Genomic DNA, 19,174 nt, shown 5'->3' on the forward strand with positions numbered 1-19,174 from the left:
TTTATTTAAGATTTTTCACTGTGTAAGTGACATCTGTAATTTTTGTCTTTCTTATCATAATTTTAAGTTCAATTTTGTCTCTTAACTTCAGGTTAAGAATGCTCCTCTTGATTTTGTTCTGACAAACTCTGAGTGCTCCACTCTGTTTGCCAGTAAGGGCTCAGGTTTGTGCTCCATTAGTTAAACACGGTGATATGCATGAGTTAAACACAGTATCTTTTGAGGGTATGTGTGGGTTCTTCATTACTTCCCTCAGGGAGCAAAATCTTTTCCAAGCTTTACTAATCCTGATGTTTATTTCTGTCTGTATCTGGTTCTCTGGTGTAATAATTTACCTTAGACAAATATATTCATCAACATATTATTCTATTTGATCAGTGTCTAGCAACATAGGTATCTTTGCATGGTTTGTCATTACTTTGGTTTTGTTTGGATTCTTGGACAAACCCACATTCTTGCTGTCTCTACCTAATTGCGTTAGCATTATTTCCAAGCCCTGATGGTTTTCGTTAAGCAAAATCAGATTGTCTGCATATCTAAGGTGATTTATTTTTTCGCCTTTTGTATTTATCCCAAATGCATACCAATTGGGTTTCCTAAATATACATTATGTTCTAGCACGGCCGAGAATAGTTTTAGAGAAAGGGGTCGCCTTTGCGTACTTCCTTTTTAATTTTGAAGAGCATGCCTTTTCTCTCAGTCTAGATTTTTGCCATTGATTCCTTGTAAATGTTTTTAATTAACCTTATATACATATTTCGTGTGGATTTCTTGTGATTGTAGAGCATCCCAAATGTGTGAATATTTTAGAGAGTCAAATGCCTTACTGTAATCAACGAAGGCTAAGTAATATGTGTTCCCGTATTCATTCCACTTTTGGATAAACTGTTTTACGACGTGAATGTGGTCCATTGTTGAAAAGTCGCTTCGGAATCCAGTAAAACACGCTCTCACCACCAACAACCTGCCCTTGCCCCATCAGCATCGAAAGAACCACTTGAAGCCACCCACAGTTGAGCCACAACCTGCGATATTACCATACGTGAAGGGAGTAACTGACAGAATAAGTAACATCCTGTAGAAGGTTTCGATCAAAACTATGTCCAAACCACACATTAAAGTGAGCCAATTCTTGAGACCTATCAAGAGTACTATTCCTTTACAACAAACGGGTGTATACAAACTCAATTGTAACTGTGGCTTGTCATACATTGGACAGACAAAGTGTGTCGAAGTCCACAGTTTTGTGAACATACAATGTACAAACCACGCCACTACATTCGGTTTGATAAACCACAGATCCTCGCTCGTGAAGACATGTACGTACCGAGGTTAATTCGTGAGGCTATTGAAATTAAAAAAACATCCCAATTTCAATAGATAAGATGGCTGGAACTTATCCAACACCTGGGACAACTCCTTAAAAATATGAAATCCTATGTCCTTGACCACACCGCAGGATGGTGACACCTTAAGTGCATTCTTCCGGCATCCAGAGCGATTCGCCAGAAAATTAAGATATCGTTGGCGTAGATGATAAATAACAATACCTACTGACACATATTCACATCTCGTCTGCCCGTGATCACGGTTGCTGAAGTAACCGAAACGTCGGGAGTATGTAGTTTATTACAAAAATAAATCACGCTTAGTTCATCTGAAAAATACTAGTTTCATTTAAATGAATACTCGCGAAAATCTTAGATCTCATTCTTCTTTCTATTTCCTTTTTCATGCAGTCTTCAGTAGATATTAACTGCCCCAAGTAAATGTATTCATATACGTATTCTATTTGCTCATTATTTATTTTTGTAATGTTGAGTGGAACGTAATGAGTGGTAGTTTTTATTTTCTTGACATGGCAACACTGAAATATATTAATGTCAATCGACTCAATTGACTTTTGACATGACACTTTTTCTAACCTCTATCTATACAGTAGGCCACTTCGTTGCTTGAGAATTGTAATCCAATGTCTATAATTACGTTGAATTAACACTTTCACTAAATCCACAGCACTTAGTTTATGTATCGTGATGTTTTTTTTTGTGATTACTTGGTGAGTGTAGATGTTTCAAAATACGTATTACCATGAGCTGCAAAACTATGGTGTTTACAACTTGATACCCGGAAACGATAACATCGTGTCATCATCATTATCATCATCATCCCGGAGCCCACTACTGAGCAAAGGCTTCTTCTCACGTGGAGAAGATTAGAGCATTAATTACCATGCTTGCTCAGACGGGTTGGCGATTTCAATCTTATAATTTGAAATTATAAGCCCAGGTTTCCTCACGATGTTTTCCTTCACAGTCCGTCAGTGGTGACTAAATACTCTTAGAAAGTACATATGACTCAGAAAAGATCACATTGGTATTTGCCAGGTTTAACCCGCGCCCTCACGTATGAGAGGCGGGCCTTTAACCTCCAGGCCACCACGACTCTGCAGGTGTGAATGTCATGACATTCACATCTTGTTTGCCCGTGATCGCGGTTGCTGAAAAGTCAATGGCAAATATCAAAACAACAAAACAACCAAATTTTCAATGTCATTTGTCAAAAATAAACATCCAAAATCAATGTCAAATGTGAAATGGATAAAACGACGAAACTGCGACGGCGAACGTCATCAAATCAATCCGCTTTCAAATTTTGATGTTATTCATATTATTTGTTCAACAGCTTATGACACTCCATGACTACTTAAGGTTATACGTATCGCCAGATACAGCAAAACAAAAATCAAAATAGTGAAAGTTTTGACATGAAAAAAAAAAATCTTTATCTTGTAGCTACTAATTACTACGTAATAAAGGATCAGATATGCAAAAGGGCTACAAAAAAAAATTCAACACAACTTAACTATTTAAGGAATACGAAAAAGTGTTGATCCAACGTCTGAATGACAAAAAGGAGGACTTACTATTAAATATAATAAAGTAAAACTTAATATCACTAAAGTAAGCCCAAAAGGCTCCAAATAGTAAATTCCACCATTAATACAAACATATACAATAAATACACAAACCAGCCGCCTAACGATTATGAAGACTTACAGTGTTTTGAATGCCGCCAAACATTTTTCCAACAGGAGCTTGAAGGAATCCGCCAAAACTATACTCATTACTAGAATTATAGAACAAATAGTAGGGAGGGTGAAGTCTCTGCAGGTCACTAAAAAATCTACTATGGAACAAAGTCAAGAATAATCGGGACAGTACAACACTAGAAGATTAATTTACAAAAAAGAGGAATGAGGTAGTTAATTTAATAAAAAACCCTTAAAGTACGTATTATTGCAAGAAATTAAAAAAAAGATTAGACGCTGCTATATCTCGGAGCAGGCATTACGATCGCACCACCTTGAGCCTACCACTTGTATCTACCAAAGTAGTTAACAGACACCTACACATTATAAACCGTATATGACCAACGACGGTCACACCACCATGATGTTCTCCACTTAGTGCTAGTCTAGTCCTAGTAGCAGTTCCATATGATGTGCACTCCAGTGATTGGATGCAGGTCCTCAGGAAACATTTGCTGCACCTGCACCAAGCGATACCCTCAGGTAGATGTGTGTTAAATCGATCCACGCTGGCATGGCTCCATCGGCGCGGAAATACAATTTCTCGTAGCGGCGGCAACCGTGTCTGCTGCCTATACCAAAATATGATGGTGTCGGCTTAGCGAATATTGTAGAATAGTCTCGACATTGAGCGGCATCGCCATCTCGTGAGTAGTCGACGGACCTACTAGCTAAACGTTTACTAGAACATTTCAATCATTCATGTTAATGTAAACAAGTAGCAATATAAACGAGAATATTTTATGGTGGCTATCAGCTGGAGGCAGCTAAGGCTTCCGCCATATCATCAGCGCCGCCTGTAATTGTCTCTGCTCTGATGACATGTTGCAAGAGCAGATCCGCCTTAAGGAAGAACTGATCATGGCACAAAACGAGGAGCACGCTCGCTGCCTGGAGGAGCAGGCCCGTCGTCAAGAAGAGCTAATCATGATTCAAAAGGAGGAGCAAGTACGCTGCCTAGAGGAATAGACGCTCCTGATTAAAGACTTTCACGTTAAATTCTCTAGGGATCTTCTAGTGGTTGAAGACGAGATAACTCATCTTCAGCATCGTCTGACCGAATCAGAGTCACAAATTGCTGATCTCAACAGAGTTCTCGACGATCTGAAGACTAGACAAGGAGTGATAATACCTGCGGCTACTCCATAATCGCCTCGTGGATTTAAGGTGCCGTCCTTTAACGGGAAATCCTCATGGTCGGCTTATAAAATTCTGTTTGAGGCCATCATGAAAGCCAACGGGTGGAACAAAACTCAGGCAATGACCGTTTTCGCCTTAGGTCTTTACGATCAAACTTTAAGCATACTGGAGGCGTTAGGGAAGGACGTAACCTATGAGCAGATGCTTGAAGCGTTGGAGTCTAGATATGGAGACGAGCACCTCGAATATGTATTCCGGTACGAAGAGGTGTAGCCCTAGATATTTCGCCTGAGGGCAGAGCGGCCACCTGTGACCGAGTTCCCGAAGTGGAAAATGGCGGAAGGGGAACCAATGCAGAAGAGAGAGCTGAATAATAGAGTCACCCGACAAAAGCAGGAAAATTACTTTGTAATGGATTTTCGCAGTGGCAAGTCACATGTAACTGCAGCCGCATTATCTAAAAGTCCTTGTCCTGAAGATTTTAATCATTGTGTCCGGCAAGAAATGAAGGAAGTAACCCCTATACGCGCTTTAAGGACAGAGCTTAGTAGTGAGTGAAAAAAAGTCTGTAACAAACTCAGAAAGATAACAAGAGCATTAAACAATTTCTCGGTTGAATTAAATCTGCCCTTCGAGCCATCATGGAGTGATGTGGGATCGATGAATAACGATTACGCGAACGACCTGCGCAACGAGACAGCCGACGTGTAAGAACGTATTCGACAGTTTGGACAACAAATGTCTGAGAGGATAAAGACTCATAGCGATTCTAGATCAGAACACGAATAACAGTGGAATCGTCGTATAGGACAAAACTTTTAGTTAAATATCGTTCGTTCGTATCGTATCGTTCGTTTTAGTTAAATATCGTATCGTTCATATTAATGTAAACAAGAATAGTATAATCTTAAATGTTTTGGAATGTTCTACTTATCGGATTGTCGTGTATAAATGGGCAACTGGGTCGATTTTAATTCAGTCTTTCAAGAAGCGACATATGAGTATAAGCAATACAAACGATATTACCTGCGATTATACTAAAGTAAATATTTGTGCTTTCTATTACATACCGTACATTGTTAATGAAACCTCAGCTCTCTCCGGAGGACCGCTTTCCACCTCCCACCTTTCTTCCCCCCACCGGCATTGTTGCTACTGAGGCGCATGCCGCCGCAAAACTGATCGCGTTGCGCATTCACAACCAAGCCCAAGCATTTCAGCAGGCGCCTGCGGTCTACCCTGACGTCATTAACGGTGATGTGGACGTAAAAGAGACGGTCGACTTCAACGAGGAAGTCGGATGTGGGTGGCCTCCATTTTGTTAAGGGCTTCAACAGGCCAATTTGTTTGGCAATGTGAATCGGGTACGAGGTGTTATTTGCTTGTAACGAAAATTTGAACTGAGGAATTGTTCAATGAACTGTAGGCTATGTTCATATAATATCTTTGATTTCAAAGATCGATCTACAGTATATAAAGTCTTATAATTTACAGCAATCCAAATACTGTAGATATCATATATTTCGTCGAACCTTCCCCAGTGCTTCTCCAGCAGGCCTGAATTTGTAACAGAGTTAACTACTACGTAGCCGTGGTTGGAATATTGCATGATTCGCCTCATACGATATGACAAAGACAAGAATCTATGATAATATACACATATGTTATAATATAATGAATAGGTACTACAATATTACATTAAAAGCAAATCATAATTTAGACTTCAATTTATCATGCTGCAATCATTACAATCAAATATCTTTTTAATCATAATTAATTTCATTTTTCAATATGTCATTTGGTAATACCAAATCAAAATGTTTATATGAATATGAGTCTTTCAATAAAAAATATGTCTCAAACGTGCAGACTTGTAATCCTGGGACTATCGTTTCTAATTGTAGCAGTATATTGTGTAAGTAAATTTACTAACAAAATACAAAGCATTACGGTTTTTATCTGAAGACGAAAATTTGTGAACCTCACATTTCATTTTAGGGGTTGGAAATTATACCAGAGCGGGTGAAGGTGGCGTATGTGAATAAAAAGTACTTTTATAATTTAAGCCTTAGTGCAAAAAGATATAGCAGAAACGGTCGATACTACTTCAACATTGATCTTACGACCAAACAAACGTGGGCTAATAACGTAACGGTTTGTTAACCTTGATTTAATTAATAATATATAAAATAGCATCTGCACTTTATGAATATAAACATCCCTGTCTTCATATATGATTATTAGTGTTGTAGTGTGCCTTACAAGGGCTCTGTAACAACATTAGATAGGAGGCCCAAATGGAGGACAAATATTTATTACAAAAGGAAAATGCTTGCATAAAAATTATAAAGTGTCATTTGAGTGATTTTTATTTTTGCGACGGAAATGTGATGCGTGTGTGATTCGCAATTTCGTCTATTGTTGACATGCTTGACCGTCCAGCACGCTATTCATCAACTATATCTTTTGGTATCCTGAGATAATTTCGACACCCCCTACTAATTGTGTCCGTCCAAGGCAGCTTCATTAAATTCTATAGTCGCAATTCTGAGTGTGTAAAAGCGCAAAACAAAACAGATTTTAAAATTAGGTAAACAGTCAATATAATCGGATTTGTTGGCTTAAGTTAGACATTATACCAACAAAAGCCATGTAAAAAATATTATACCTACAGAAGCAATGTAAAAATCCAACACGAAATATATAGAAGTCCGGGAAATATGAATTTTGGCCGTACTTTTTGGCCGTATTTTTTAAGGAAATCGACTGCATACAAAAATCAGAGCCATTTTTTATAACCTCCTCCCTTCTTTGCTACTTTTTTTTTAACAATTTAAACTTATTATCAAATAATTAATAAAATAAAGAGAATGATATCGTATTAGGTTGTAATAATGCTTAAAACAATTTGAAATATTGCTTTTCGTAGTTTGTCTTTATGATAGATTTAAATCATTCCCTTAATTAAGGAGAAATACGTAATAGCGGATATAGGATATTACCAGCTTTGAGCTTAAAAAATATAAAGCTTTTTATATAGATAGCTTTTCTGACCTTCGCTATTTTTTGCTGTTTTTTTATAATATGTATGATCGAATTTATCTTTTATTTTATGCTTTTTAAGGAAATCACAAGATTAAGTCACATAGTGGATTACATTTTATATTTTGTGCTTCCCTTCATTAGACGCTTTTGTAGCTACTGGGATACTTATGACGGATGTGGTGGCAACTGCACTCCTGAAGTAAACAATATATTGCAAACACTCCACCTGCAACCTTAGCTTTATGCACTTTGCTTTTTTAGTTCCTGAACCTGTTAGTTTCTAGAGTTTTCTCTTAGTGAATGTCAAATCATTTGTACAATAATTTCAGATTAATATTATTTTTAATGAATATATTCACAACGAGTATCGTCGATCGTTTTTTGAACTACGCCACAAGTTCTGTGATATGTTGAATTATGACACATTTGTTGGACCTGTTTTTAAACTGTTCGGAGTATATTGCCCATATCCAGCTGTAAGTGATTGAAAAATAACATGATGGGTGATGTATGATTATTTTAAACAAAGGACTACACCGCAAATTACTTGAGCGAGCAGGCTTAAAATGTACGTAAATTTTTTTTAGAATTGATTTTTTTATAATAAAACTTTAACGTTTTTAGGGGACACTACGAGTGACTAATTTCAGCTTCCCATTGGATAATTTTCCAAACATCTTTCCATTTGCGAAATGTCGAGTTGACACCATAATGACAATCTCAGCGACAAATGAGTCAATGGCCGAGGTTTCTGAATATGTTACGTTTAAAACTAATACTCCTACGTGAATGATAAAGAACATATATTTATAGTAATATGTACTTGTTTCTTGACAGAAGAATAAACTTTTCTTGATACTTAAAGGATATTTTACAAAACCTTATACTGAATACGAACACCATCAACCAATATTATGACAGTGAATTCGTGCTTTTCCAGCGGCAACTTAACTCTTCCCACACCGGATCACTGAAAAACATTATATATATTTTTTTAGGTTTAGTCCCCATTTAATGGTGTTCAATGACAACGAAATGTTTGTTAATCATTTAGTATAGATATCATATCTAATTTTATCCAGTTACAATTGTATTTTGATATAAGACAATAATTCTACTCAGAGTGACAAAATCTAATCACTATTTCTCGTGGCAAAACAAGACATGTGGACTAATATCTATGTTTTTGAAAGATAACAGAATTTATGATAAACAATATCGAAACTTATTAATTGTAAATCCTAATTATGCTGAAACATGTCAATAAAGTGAATTCAAATGAAAATGTAATGAAAGTTAGAAAAGTGTGGTAATGCAAATGTATTAATTAATTAAAAGGAGTTACTCTGGAACTCGGGAACTCTGGAACTCTGGAACTGGAGCTTAAAGTTGTATGTTCCTTTTGTGGATATTCCAGAAGTGAGGTGTGGACAATGGAGTTTAGAATCCGCAAGATAAAATTTAATTAGTCCGAACATTTTTTTAATTTCTTGCAGAATTGAAGGAACCGTTGCTCCTTATGTCAAAAGTAAATCAACCTTTTTATGTATGTAAAATTTATTACAATATATGGTAAATATGGTCGAGATAGAGAAGATCTGTTTAGTAGAAGATGTATGAAAACATCTTTGAAGAAAATAACATCCAAGGTTAAAGATTTCTTTGCACAAAAATAAACTTTAATAACTAACGGTAGGGTTCGACCATCTCCGCTTCCAGCTCGAGTTAATTTCTTTTTACAAAATTGGACAAATAAAAACTCCTGTCTTAATGGCGGTTAGATAACATATTTCCTCAAAAACGTTTAACAGGGTTATGCCAAACCACTTTCAATTCCTACTGTATCTCAAACAATATTTGCCCATTATACATGAAAAGTTTTTAAAATATTAACTCGTAGCTTCACTATTGTAGAAGTGTGAGTGATTGACTTCTTTAGAATCTAATAGAGAAAAAATGTGTACGACACAGGACAGGACAAAAATTAATACAATTAAAAAGATATTTGTGTAACATGAACAGTAAAATATTACATTAAAAAGTCATCATAATTACAACTTCGATGATTATAGTAGAATTATTAAAATCAAATATGATTTAATTACACTATACTTAAATAATTTAGGACTAACAACTCATAATGTTTCTATGGCTCAATCATGCAATCAAAAATATGTTTCAAACGTGGAAACATGTAGCTCTAGGACTGTCATTTATTAATATTGCTGCATATTTTGTAAGTAAAAAGCACAAATTTACGACAAAGTCTTGACATTTTAAACATTTCGTTTTCGTTTTAGGGACTAGAGGTAATACCAGAGCGATCGGAGTTGACGTACGTAAACGAAAAATACTTTTATAATTTTACCCTTAACGTAAGGCGATACAGCAGAGCCAGCCCTTACTACTACAACGTTGAAATTACGACCAAACAGCCATGGACTAATAACGTTACGGTTTGTTGAGTATTATATAATTCATAATGTATAAGACGCCACGTCCACTTATATAGTACAGTAGATAATGGGCAGACCCGTCATACATTTTCCTCGCCTGGATGGAAATAATTATTTCAGAGCATAATTTTCTACGATAATGTTCTTGATTTCGACTAAGAAAAGCCTAACTGAGACAACTTCTTATCTACATATATCAATCTATATACACGATATTGATAGCATACGATCTGTCTCAACAAATAACAGACAATTCATTATCATTGACAAGTGTATTTATGAATGAGTACGTAAAAAAACCTTATAATAAAGGCGGATGTTAGGTTTGCTTTTTTTTATTTTCTTGGCAAGTTCCCCTAATTCAAGAAAATTTAAAGATTCAATAGAGGAACCTCCTGTGAAGTATTAAAAAACTATTAAAAAAATCGAACGGAAGCTGTAAAGCCTTTGGAAAGTTGAAGGGAACGCAAAAAAGGCCAGGAATATTAAAGGCTTCTAAACAAGTATTGAATTCTTGAGTATTGTTTTTATTAAAGTTTGATTAATGTTATGTGGGGGTATGTCGAGTATCGCACGAAATGAAAGACAACACTATAGTAAAATTCTTAACTGTAATTCACTTAAACTTTCGTGATGTCATCTCATCTAAACTTCAATGCCAGCTGAACTGTTGCATTCCCGTTACGCTAACTCGGAGGTTTGCTGCAAACTGCTGGCACGTCGCACCAAAAAAATATCAATAGTTTTATCGTGCCTCTTTTTCATCAGGTTTACCTGCATTCCAAAGTCAACATCCAATTTATAACATTTTGTTCGTTGACTTCGCAATATATGTTTTATTAGAGTTTTATATAATATAGGTTCAATGATGGTTGCTTTATTTTTCAGTTTCTTATTTTCTTTAATGAGTATCTTCACAACGAGTATCATCGGTCCTTCTTTCAACTACAGCACAGGTTCTGTGATATAATAAAAAATGACAAGTTTATGGGAACTATGTTCAAATATTTCGGCTTAGGTTGCCCCATGCCAGCTGTAAGACATAATATTTAGTAGATTTTTTCTTTTAGGAGGAAATCATAATTATAAAACGTATTTATGTTTCAGGGTACGCTCCGGTTGATCAACTTTACAATTGCAATGGATAAATTTCCAAATGTGTTTCCATTTCAAAAATGTCGCATTGACACCGAACTAAAAATCACTGCTACAAATGAATCAATGGCCATGTTTCATAATTACGTTACATTTAAAGATACGAAACGTGCTGGATGATTGAATAACTCATTGCATTAGCAACATGTATATTTTGTGTTATTACAGAAGAGGAAAACTTTATTGATTATACAAAGTTCGTTTTTTTTTCTATCATGACTACGTTTTTATTTTTATTTACCATTTCCACCCCAAGTAACTATTCTGCAGTAGTCGTTGTATCAGCGGTTCTACTTTACTTTTTATCTCAACTGTCTCATTATCAACATATATATCTTGATAAAACCACACCTTTACAAACTCCAAAGTGTAGATACTATATTATTGTTATGTGTGGTTATAATTCTATCTCCATATAAAACAATAATTTCAACATGCCAGCATTAACAAATTGATTCACCAACAAACGCCGATAATACATAAACAACACCAATGTTCTCAGTCGTTTGTGGTCCTGAAGCAAAACATTTGCTCAGTTGAAGATAAATCAACACATACAAAGAAAATAACTTTCGAGATCAAAATATGCTCGAAGATCTTCTAGTCACGCAATTTAGTTTCTTGTTACTTATTCAGGCAATCAGATATTTTGTTCTCTCATAAACATCAAGTACGATTGCGTCAAGGAAACTTCACGTTTTTACCGGGTTTAAAAATAACTCGGGTTACTAACTGTAACTGCTTGGATGGCACTTGCTAGCCATTGTTGGAAATGTGAATGATGCACATCATTAGTATATGATGAAGATAGGTTGTTCTAGTGAGAGGACAGGAAATGAATAAATTAAAATATCGGTTTTGATACTAACATAAATGTTTGTGAAATCATGAACATTTTATTACTTTCATTAAAAACCCATTTATAATATCAACTTCATTTATTATAATAGAATCATCTAAATAAAATATCTTTTTAAATATGTTTAATTTCGTTGTAGAATATATAATTGAAAAACTGCTAATGTTTTGCAACAATATTGCAATCATAAAACTTGTTTCAAACGATGGCTATTGGACGCCGCAAAGCGCTTTGTAGACAGGCGTTGTTTCCTCGTGGATTCTAGCTCGACCGGAGGTGAGCCGTCAACCGATAGGCCACTGAATTGTTACGGGTGCCAAGGACTTGAGCACACAAGAGCGGACTGTTGTTCGGGCGTATAGGGCGGCAGTTTATATTAAATGTGCGATTTGCAGATCTAAGCGAGGGCAAGCAGTACCGGAGTGCTCCGCCGAATGCGCCATCGAGCTTTCCAAGGCCAAGATCGGCATCAGCCCAACCGCTGCTATTGTGTTTTAACCAATCCGGAAGTGAAGGAGGCCAAGATTCTATACAAAGCGGACATGTCTACTTCTAGATGAACCTCAACCACTCCTCCAGGGCGCAGGATATGTTTATCTAAACTATAGCGGAATGTTATATATGTAGGTATATCCGTGGCCTGCAGGCCTAACTTTATCCCCTATATCCTAATTGATAAGAAACACTGTTAGATCCTTGGTTTGGGTTCTGGGCTCAAAGCCGGGTTCTCCTCTCACCACTTTGAAGACCAGCCGGAGTTCGGTAGTGTCTAGGCGGAGGTAGTACGTTGTCATTGGCATGCTCTTCTCCCCCGACGGCGTCCTGGTGGAGTTTGAATAGCTTCTTCAACTCTATCAGGTTGTCGATTAGTAAACAGGTGACGGGAAATAATCTCGACCTCGCCAACTTGAATGCCAAATCTATGAACTTTATCTCATGCGATCATGAAATAACTGGCGCTCAGTCAGTTGGCATATACTATAGTTGTGGTTAACATGCGATCATGAAATAACTAGCGCTCAGTCTAGTTGGCATATAGTATAGTTGTGGTTAACATGCGATCATGAAATAACTAGCGCTCAGTCTAGTTGGCATAAAGTATAGTTATGGTTAACATTATAAATTACAACTAGTCATTTGTCATAGAGCTAAGATCAATTTGAAATCATCATCATCAATCATCAATAAATTTGAAATTAATCGTTACAGAAACTACAACCCCCCCTTTTTATTAGGTAACAATGGCACCCCAAACCTGGAGCTTTGACTGGAGATAGTTGTTTCTATAACGCGCTATAACAATTATATATACATAGAGCCTTACTTTTTGAAATTTATGATTTAATTCATTCCATTAGACTGTAGTTTGAGACCTACACAAGTCAACTCGGTTGCCTGATCATAAGTATGAGAGACTTAAGTCAAGAATATATTGTATTTTTAAATATTTTTGCTATTCACTGGTTAGTAATATTTGGAAAGCAATCTCCGAGTATAATTTTATTAAGACAATACTAAACATTGTAGTATAAGTTGGTTTTATACATCAGAATAAAAACTTCATAGTAGCTCAAGATTCGTTCCAAAACCTTATATCGAAGACCAAGACTAATTGACAATTGTTTTGATTTTATTTTAAGTTTATGATCTTAAACATAGATACAAAACAATTTTCTATAAACAGGGATGTACAAAATTATAAAAAAGGGTTTGATGCTTATATAAATGGTTGCAATGTCATTAATGCTAAAATAGTTTATTATAAATCCATCATCATTTGAGCTCCAGTTATTATCTCACAATCATTTAAATCAAATATCCTTTTGAAAATATCAAATATTCCTGTTTCATCATTATCGTTTAGGAACTGCGACATATAATGTTTGTGTGATTCATTGTTACATTATAAATATGTTTCAAACATGTAAAGGTGTGCTCGTGGTATTGTCTTTTCTTATAATTGCTGCACGTTGTGTAAGTCCCATTTACTTAAGACTGGTACTTACCTGAGGAAGTGTAAAAAACATATACTGTTTCTTTTTAGGGATTGGAAATAATACCGGAGCGGGCGAAGGTTATTTATGTCAATCAAAAATACTTTTATAATTTAAGCCTTGAGGTAAAGAAATATAGCAGAACCAGCCCATACTACTTTAACTTAGATATGACGACCAAACAACCATGGACTAACAACGTTACGGTTTGTTTAGTTTGATGACATTTTATATTCTGTTGCATACACAAACACCTCAAAGTCAAAATTTATTCTTGTCTCTACAGACTATCTTTGATTGTGCTTTTGTTTTGTGTTTTTCTCCAATTTTTTTGCTTGCCCAATAATTATTCGATATTTTTCAGGTGCACATGAGTTTTAATGAGTACGTCCAGAACGAGTATCGTAGTTCATTTATTGAGATGCATCGAAAGTTCTGTGACTTAATGAAATTCGACAAATTTATTGGAAATATGATCAAATATTTCGGAATAGATTGCCCGTTGCCAGCTGTAAGATATGATTGAATTTATACTTTTAGAATAATACGGAATATTTATAGTAAAATATATTTGTGTTTAAGGGTACACTGAGATTGATCAACGTAACAGTAGTCCTAGACACACTTCCAAACGTGTTTCCATTTCAAAAATGTCGCATTGCCACTGAAGTAAAAATCACTGCTACAAATGAATCAATGACCGTGTTTCATAATTACGTTACATTTAAAGATACGAAACGTGCTGGATGATTGAATAACTCATTGCATTAGCAACATGTATATTTTGTGTTATTAAAAAAGAGGAAAACTTTATTGATTATACAAAGTTCGTTTTTTTTTTCTATCATGACTACGTTTTTATTTTTATTAACCATTTCCACCCCAAGTAACTATTCTGTAGTAGACGTAGTATCAGCGGTTCTACTTTACTTTTTCTCATTATCAACAGTCTCATTATCAACATATATATCTTGATAAAACCACACCTTTACAAACTCCAAAATGTAGATACTATATTATTGTTATGTGTGGTTACAATTGTCTCTCGATATAAGACAATAATTTCAACTTGCCAGCATTAACTAATTGATTGACCAACAAACGCCGATAATACATAAACAACACCAATGTTCTCAGTCCTTTGTGGTCCTGAAGCAAAACATTTGCTCAGTTGAAGATAAATCAACACATACAAAGAAAATAACTTTCGAGATCAAAATATGCTCGAAGATCTTTTAGTCACGCAATTTAGTTTCTTGTTACTTATTCAGGCAATCAGATATTTTGTTCTCTCATAAACATCAAGTACGATTGCGTCAAGGAAACTTCACGTTTTTACCGGGTTTAAAAATAACTCGGGTTACTAACTGTAACTGCTTGGATGGCACTTGCTAGCCATTGTTGGAAATGTGAATGATGCACATCGTTAGTATATGATGAAGATAGGTTGTTCTAGTGAGAGGACAGGAAATGAATAAATTAAAATATCGGTTTTGATACTAACATAAATGTTTGTGAAATTATGAATATTTTATTACTTTCATTAAAAACCCATTTATAACATCAACTTCATTTATTATAATAGAATCATCTAAATAAAATATCTATCGGCGCAAGCAGCTTCAATGACGGATGCAACATGGAAATAACTGGCATCAATTATTATAACACCTTATTGGTCGTCGTTACTATTGTTAAAAGTAAAACGAAATCAAAGAGAACAGAACTATGTTTGAATTCTGGTTTAAATATGACGTCTGGACGCACGACGGGGGACTGCAGAGTTCAGCGAGTGCGGAGCATAAAGAACCTTCGAGAAATACAAGAACATTTAGAAGAATTGAAGTTTCATTTTAAAATATCTGGAACTTACTGAAACAAGTGACATTAGAGACGTCAGCGAGGCTGGCGTCCTGTCTTTAAAATAATGAATTTATAATAAAATCCGATATCAGAAGTGGGATCGCTCCTGTGATCAGTTACTGCCGGTCTTAGTGTATTTGTAAATCCTGATCCAGCTCAAGAAAATAATCATCCGGAGAACTTGCGTAATGAAGAACGCTCCTCAGTCTTTCATGCAAATGATGTCAACAATGCAGAGCGTGACCGAACGTTTGCTACTAAAAAAAAACAAGGGATACGATTAAAATTACTAACAAGATCATATTAATTTTATCATCTTTTGATCCCGGTGATAGTGTGTGTGTTCGGGATTGATTCAAACGCATCTTTACGGCTGTAAATACGTACCAAATCAGTAACTACGACATTAGAATTAAAGTCTTTTAAAGGAGCGAGCTAGAAAGTGTGCAGACGATTGGTTAGTTGCAACATCTACACAAGAGGCATTACGTGAGATCATAGCTAACATTTGTTATTATCCTTTGAGCTAACCTCGTGTCCATGATGTATTCTGAAGAGAACCAAGAGATTCTGTAGGGAAGGCTTGTGGTACCGTGACAAGACAATTATACACCACAGATCTCGAGAGCGTGACCTTTGAGCTAATCGCGTGTTACCCTTGAGCTAACGACGGGTCCTTGATGTATCCATAAGAGAACCATGAGATTCCGTAGGGATGCCTTGTGGAGCCGTGAGAAGACAAGTCTACACCACAGATGTGGAGAGCGTACCTCTGAACTAATCGCGTGTTACTCTTGAGCCAACCACAGGTCCTTGCTGTATCCTTAAGAATACCATGAGATGACGTAGGGAGGCCTTGGGAAGACTTGAGTAGAAAGGTATTCACTCGATCTATAAGAACTTGCATGATTTTAATATCAAACTACTAAGACCATTGCTTTATTTAAATACGACAATAGACATACTCTTCACAGTAATATTTGCAACATGTCTGGTTAACACACGGCAGTGCCTCTACAAAAACGATGCTGTAATTCAAACGAAAGCATACTCGACTCCAAAATCCTGATCAAATACATCTATTGCGAATATAACTAATTTCTGTTCCTTTTCTGCTAACCGTGATCATGCGTTTGAATCGTGTTTCCGACGAGAAAAAGAAGATGACGCCAAATTTCAATTCAATATCGACTGGTAAATGTACCCTAAATTAAAAGCAAGTTTGCAGTGGTGCGTATAAAAGAATCAATTGCAAATAAAACCTCTGGGAGTAGAAAACAAATCGTAAACTATTTGCGTGGATTGAGATCGGACCTTACTATTTCAATGAATAGTTAAATAGTTATTAATGTAGAAATAATTTTCTATAGTTCCAGGTTTTGAAACGACTACTAATATATTAACCGGAGCAGATTTATTACGTGATAAGAATACATGTGGAAAATTTAGTATCCTTGCCGATGTTTTGCACATACGAACAAGTCAATTATGCTTTGACAGTTTAGATTACAATTCAACAATCAGTCCGTTTAAATCGAAGTAATGCACCAACACATTCAAAACAGGATGGTCGAGGCGGAGAGAAGATACAAAGCTAGGTTTTTGAGAGGTCGAGCTACGATTAAAAGATTCCAGAAGGGAGATATTGTAATAATAAAAATATAACCCCAGAAATCGGATATCCCTATATTTAAAATTTTGTGAACTATACAAAATCCAGAAAATAATTGAGAATGATTAATATCTTGTAAAGTGATTTTAGACCGTGGATTACTTTGAAATGTGGCACATGACCAGCTACGAATGTGGCACATGACCAGCTACGATGAGACTTCACAGCATCTGAGGGACGACACAGAATTACTAAGCAAGCAGTTAGGTGGACGGTTCGCCTACCTAATAGTTATCCGGTGAGCGTATTTCATTTTGTTCAAATTGCTTCATTCAAACGCATTACCATTAATCATTGCTAGCAATGTGATTGTCTAACACTTAGTTTGAGATATATTACTATAAAAGATGCATTTGGCGTGCGGATCCGAACCATAACAAAAAAAAAAAAAAAAAAAAAAAAAATTGTACACGGGTGGAGACGTCTTACGCCAAACAAATAAAAAAAAAAAAAATAATAAATAAATATGTAGACGGCTGGAAACGTCTTACGAAAAAAAAAAATAAATAAATAAAAAAAAAAATAAATAAATTAAAAAAAAAAATAAATAAATAAAAAAAAAAAAAAAAAAAAAAAAAAAAAAAAAAAAAATTGTACACGGGTGGAGACGTCTTACGCCAAACAAATAAAGAAAAAAAAAAAAAAAATGTAGACGGCTGGAAACGTCTTACGAAAAAAAAATTAATAAATAAATTAAAAAAAAAAAAAAATATTGTACACGGGTGGAGACGTCTTACGCCAAACAAATAAAGAAAAAAAAAAAAATGTAGACGGGTGGAAACGTCTTACGAAAAAAAAAAAAAAAAAAAAAAAAAAAAAAAAAAAAAATTTGTAGGCGGATGGAGACGTCCTATGACATATGTTATGAATGTTCGTGTGACGCCCCAAAGCCATAAGTAGATTAAATAATTGGACCTGATATTATGATTTCGTCTCACGATGAGTCGTAATAAACAACGTAACCCATACGACAACAACAAATTTGTTAACCATAACTATAACAATATAAAGTTATCTAGGTTTACTGTGGAAGTACCTAGACTACATAAGTATCTCTCTCTTATCACAGAAAACAATGCAGAGCACGCATCAGTATAACCGTATCGGCATGACTTCGGATGATGAAGCATCAATTCTTGAACCTGGCCCATCTACTCTACGAGACCTGCAACGGGTACGAGAACATAACGAAAGCTAAGCAAGAGAGAACACATCACCAGGCAGGTGCAGAGCACGCACCGCCTGCCAGAATGGCCGTATCGGCGCAAGCAGCTTCAATGACGGATGCAACATGGAAATAACTGGCATCAATTATTATAACACCTTATTGGTCGTCGTTACTATTGTTAAAAGTAAAACGAAATCAAAGAGAACAGAACTATGTTTGAATTCTGGTTTAAATATGACGTCTGGACGCACGACGGGGGACTGCAGAGTTCAGCGAGTGCGGAGCATAAAGAACCTTCGAGAAATACAAGAACATTTAGAAGAATTGAAGTTTCATTTTAAAATATCTGGAACTTACTGAAACAAGTGACATTAGAGACGTCAGCGAGGCTGGCGTCCTGTCTTTAAAATAATGAATTTATAATAAAATCCGATATATCTTTTTAAATATGTTTAATTTCGTTGTAGAATATATAATTGAAAAACTGCTAATGTTTTGCAACAATATTGCAATCATAAAACTTGTTTCAAACGATGGCTATTGGACGCCGCAAAGCGCTTTGTAGACAGGCGTTGTTTCCTCGCGGATTCTAGCTCGACCGGAGTTGAGTTGCTGGAAGATAGGCCACTGAATTGCTACGGGTGCCAAGGACTTGAGCACACAAGAGCGGACTGTTTATCGGGCGTATAGGGCGGCAGTTTATATTTAATTTGCAATTTGCAGAGCTAAGC

General features: G+C 35.6%; 3 long non-coding RNA genes across 3 annotated transcripts; all 3 read left to right on the top strand.

Annotated features, from left to right (window-relative positions):
- The first annotated feature begins 6,235 nt into the window (after positions 1-6,235).
- Positions 6,236-8,059, top strand: LOC133320175 (uncharacterized). The gene is made up of 3 exons (XR_009753618.1): positions 6,236-6,385; positions 7,606-7,752; positions 7,901-8,059. It is a non-coding gene; the product is annotated as an uncharacterized LOC133320175 (long non-coding RNA).
- Positions 8,060-9,471: 1,412 nt separating this feature from the next.
- LOC133320163 (uncharacterized) lies at positions 9,472-11,083 on the top strand. The gene is made up of 3 exons (XR_009753609.1): positions 9,472-9,732; positions 10,621-10,767; positions 10,840-11,083. It is a non-coding gene; the product is annotated as an uncharacterized LOC133320163 (long non-coding RNA).
- Positions 11,084-16,278: 5,195 nt separating this feature from the next.
- Positions 16,279-18,767, top strand: LOC133320158 (uncharacterized). The gene is made up of 2 exons (XR_009753603.1): positions 16,279-17,513; positions 18,345-18,767. It is a non-coding gene; the product is annotated as an uncharacterized LOC133320158 (long non-coding RNA).
- Positions 18,768-19,174: the final 407 nt, after the last annotated feature.

This window comes from Danaus plexippus, assembly GCF_018135715.1.
Source record: "Danaus plexippus chromosome 9 unlocalized genomic scaffold, MEX_DaPlex mxdp_26, whole genome shotgun sequence".
Classification (NCBI taxonomy): Eukaryota; Metazoa; Arthropoda; class Insecta; order Lepidoptera; family Nymphalidae; genus Danaus; species Danaus plexippus.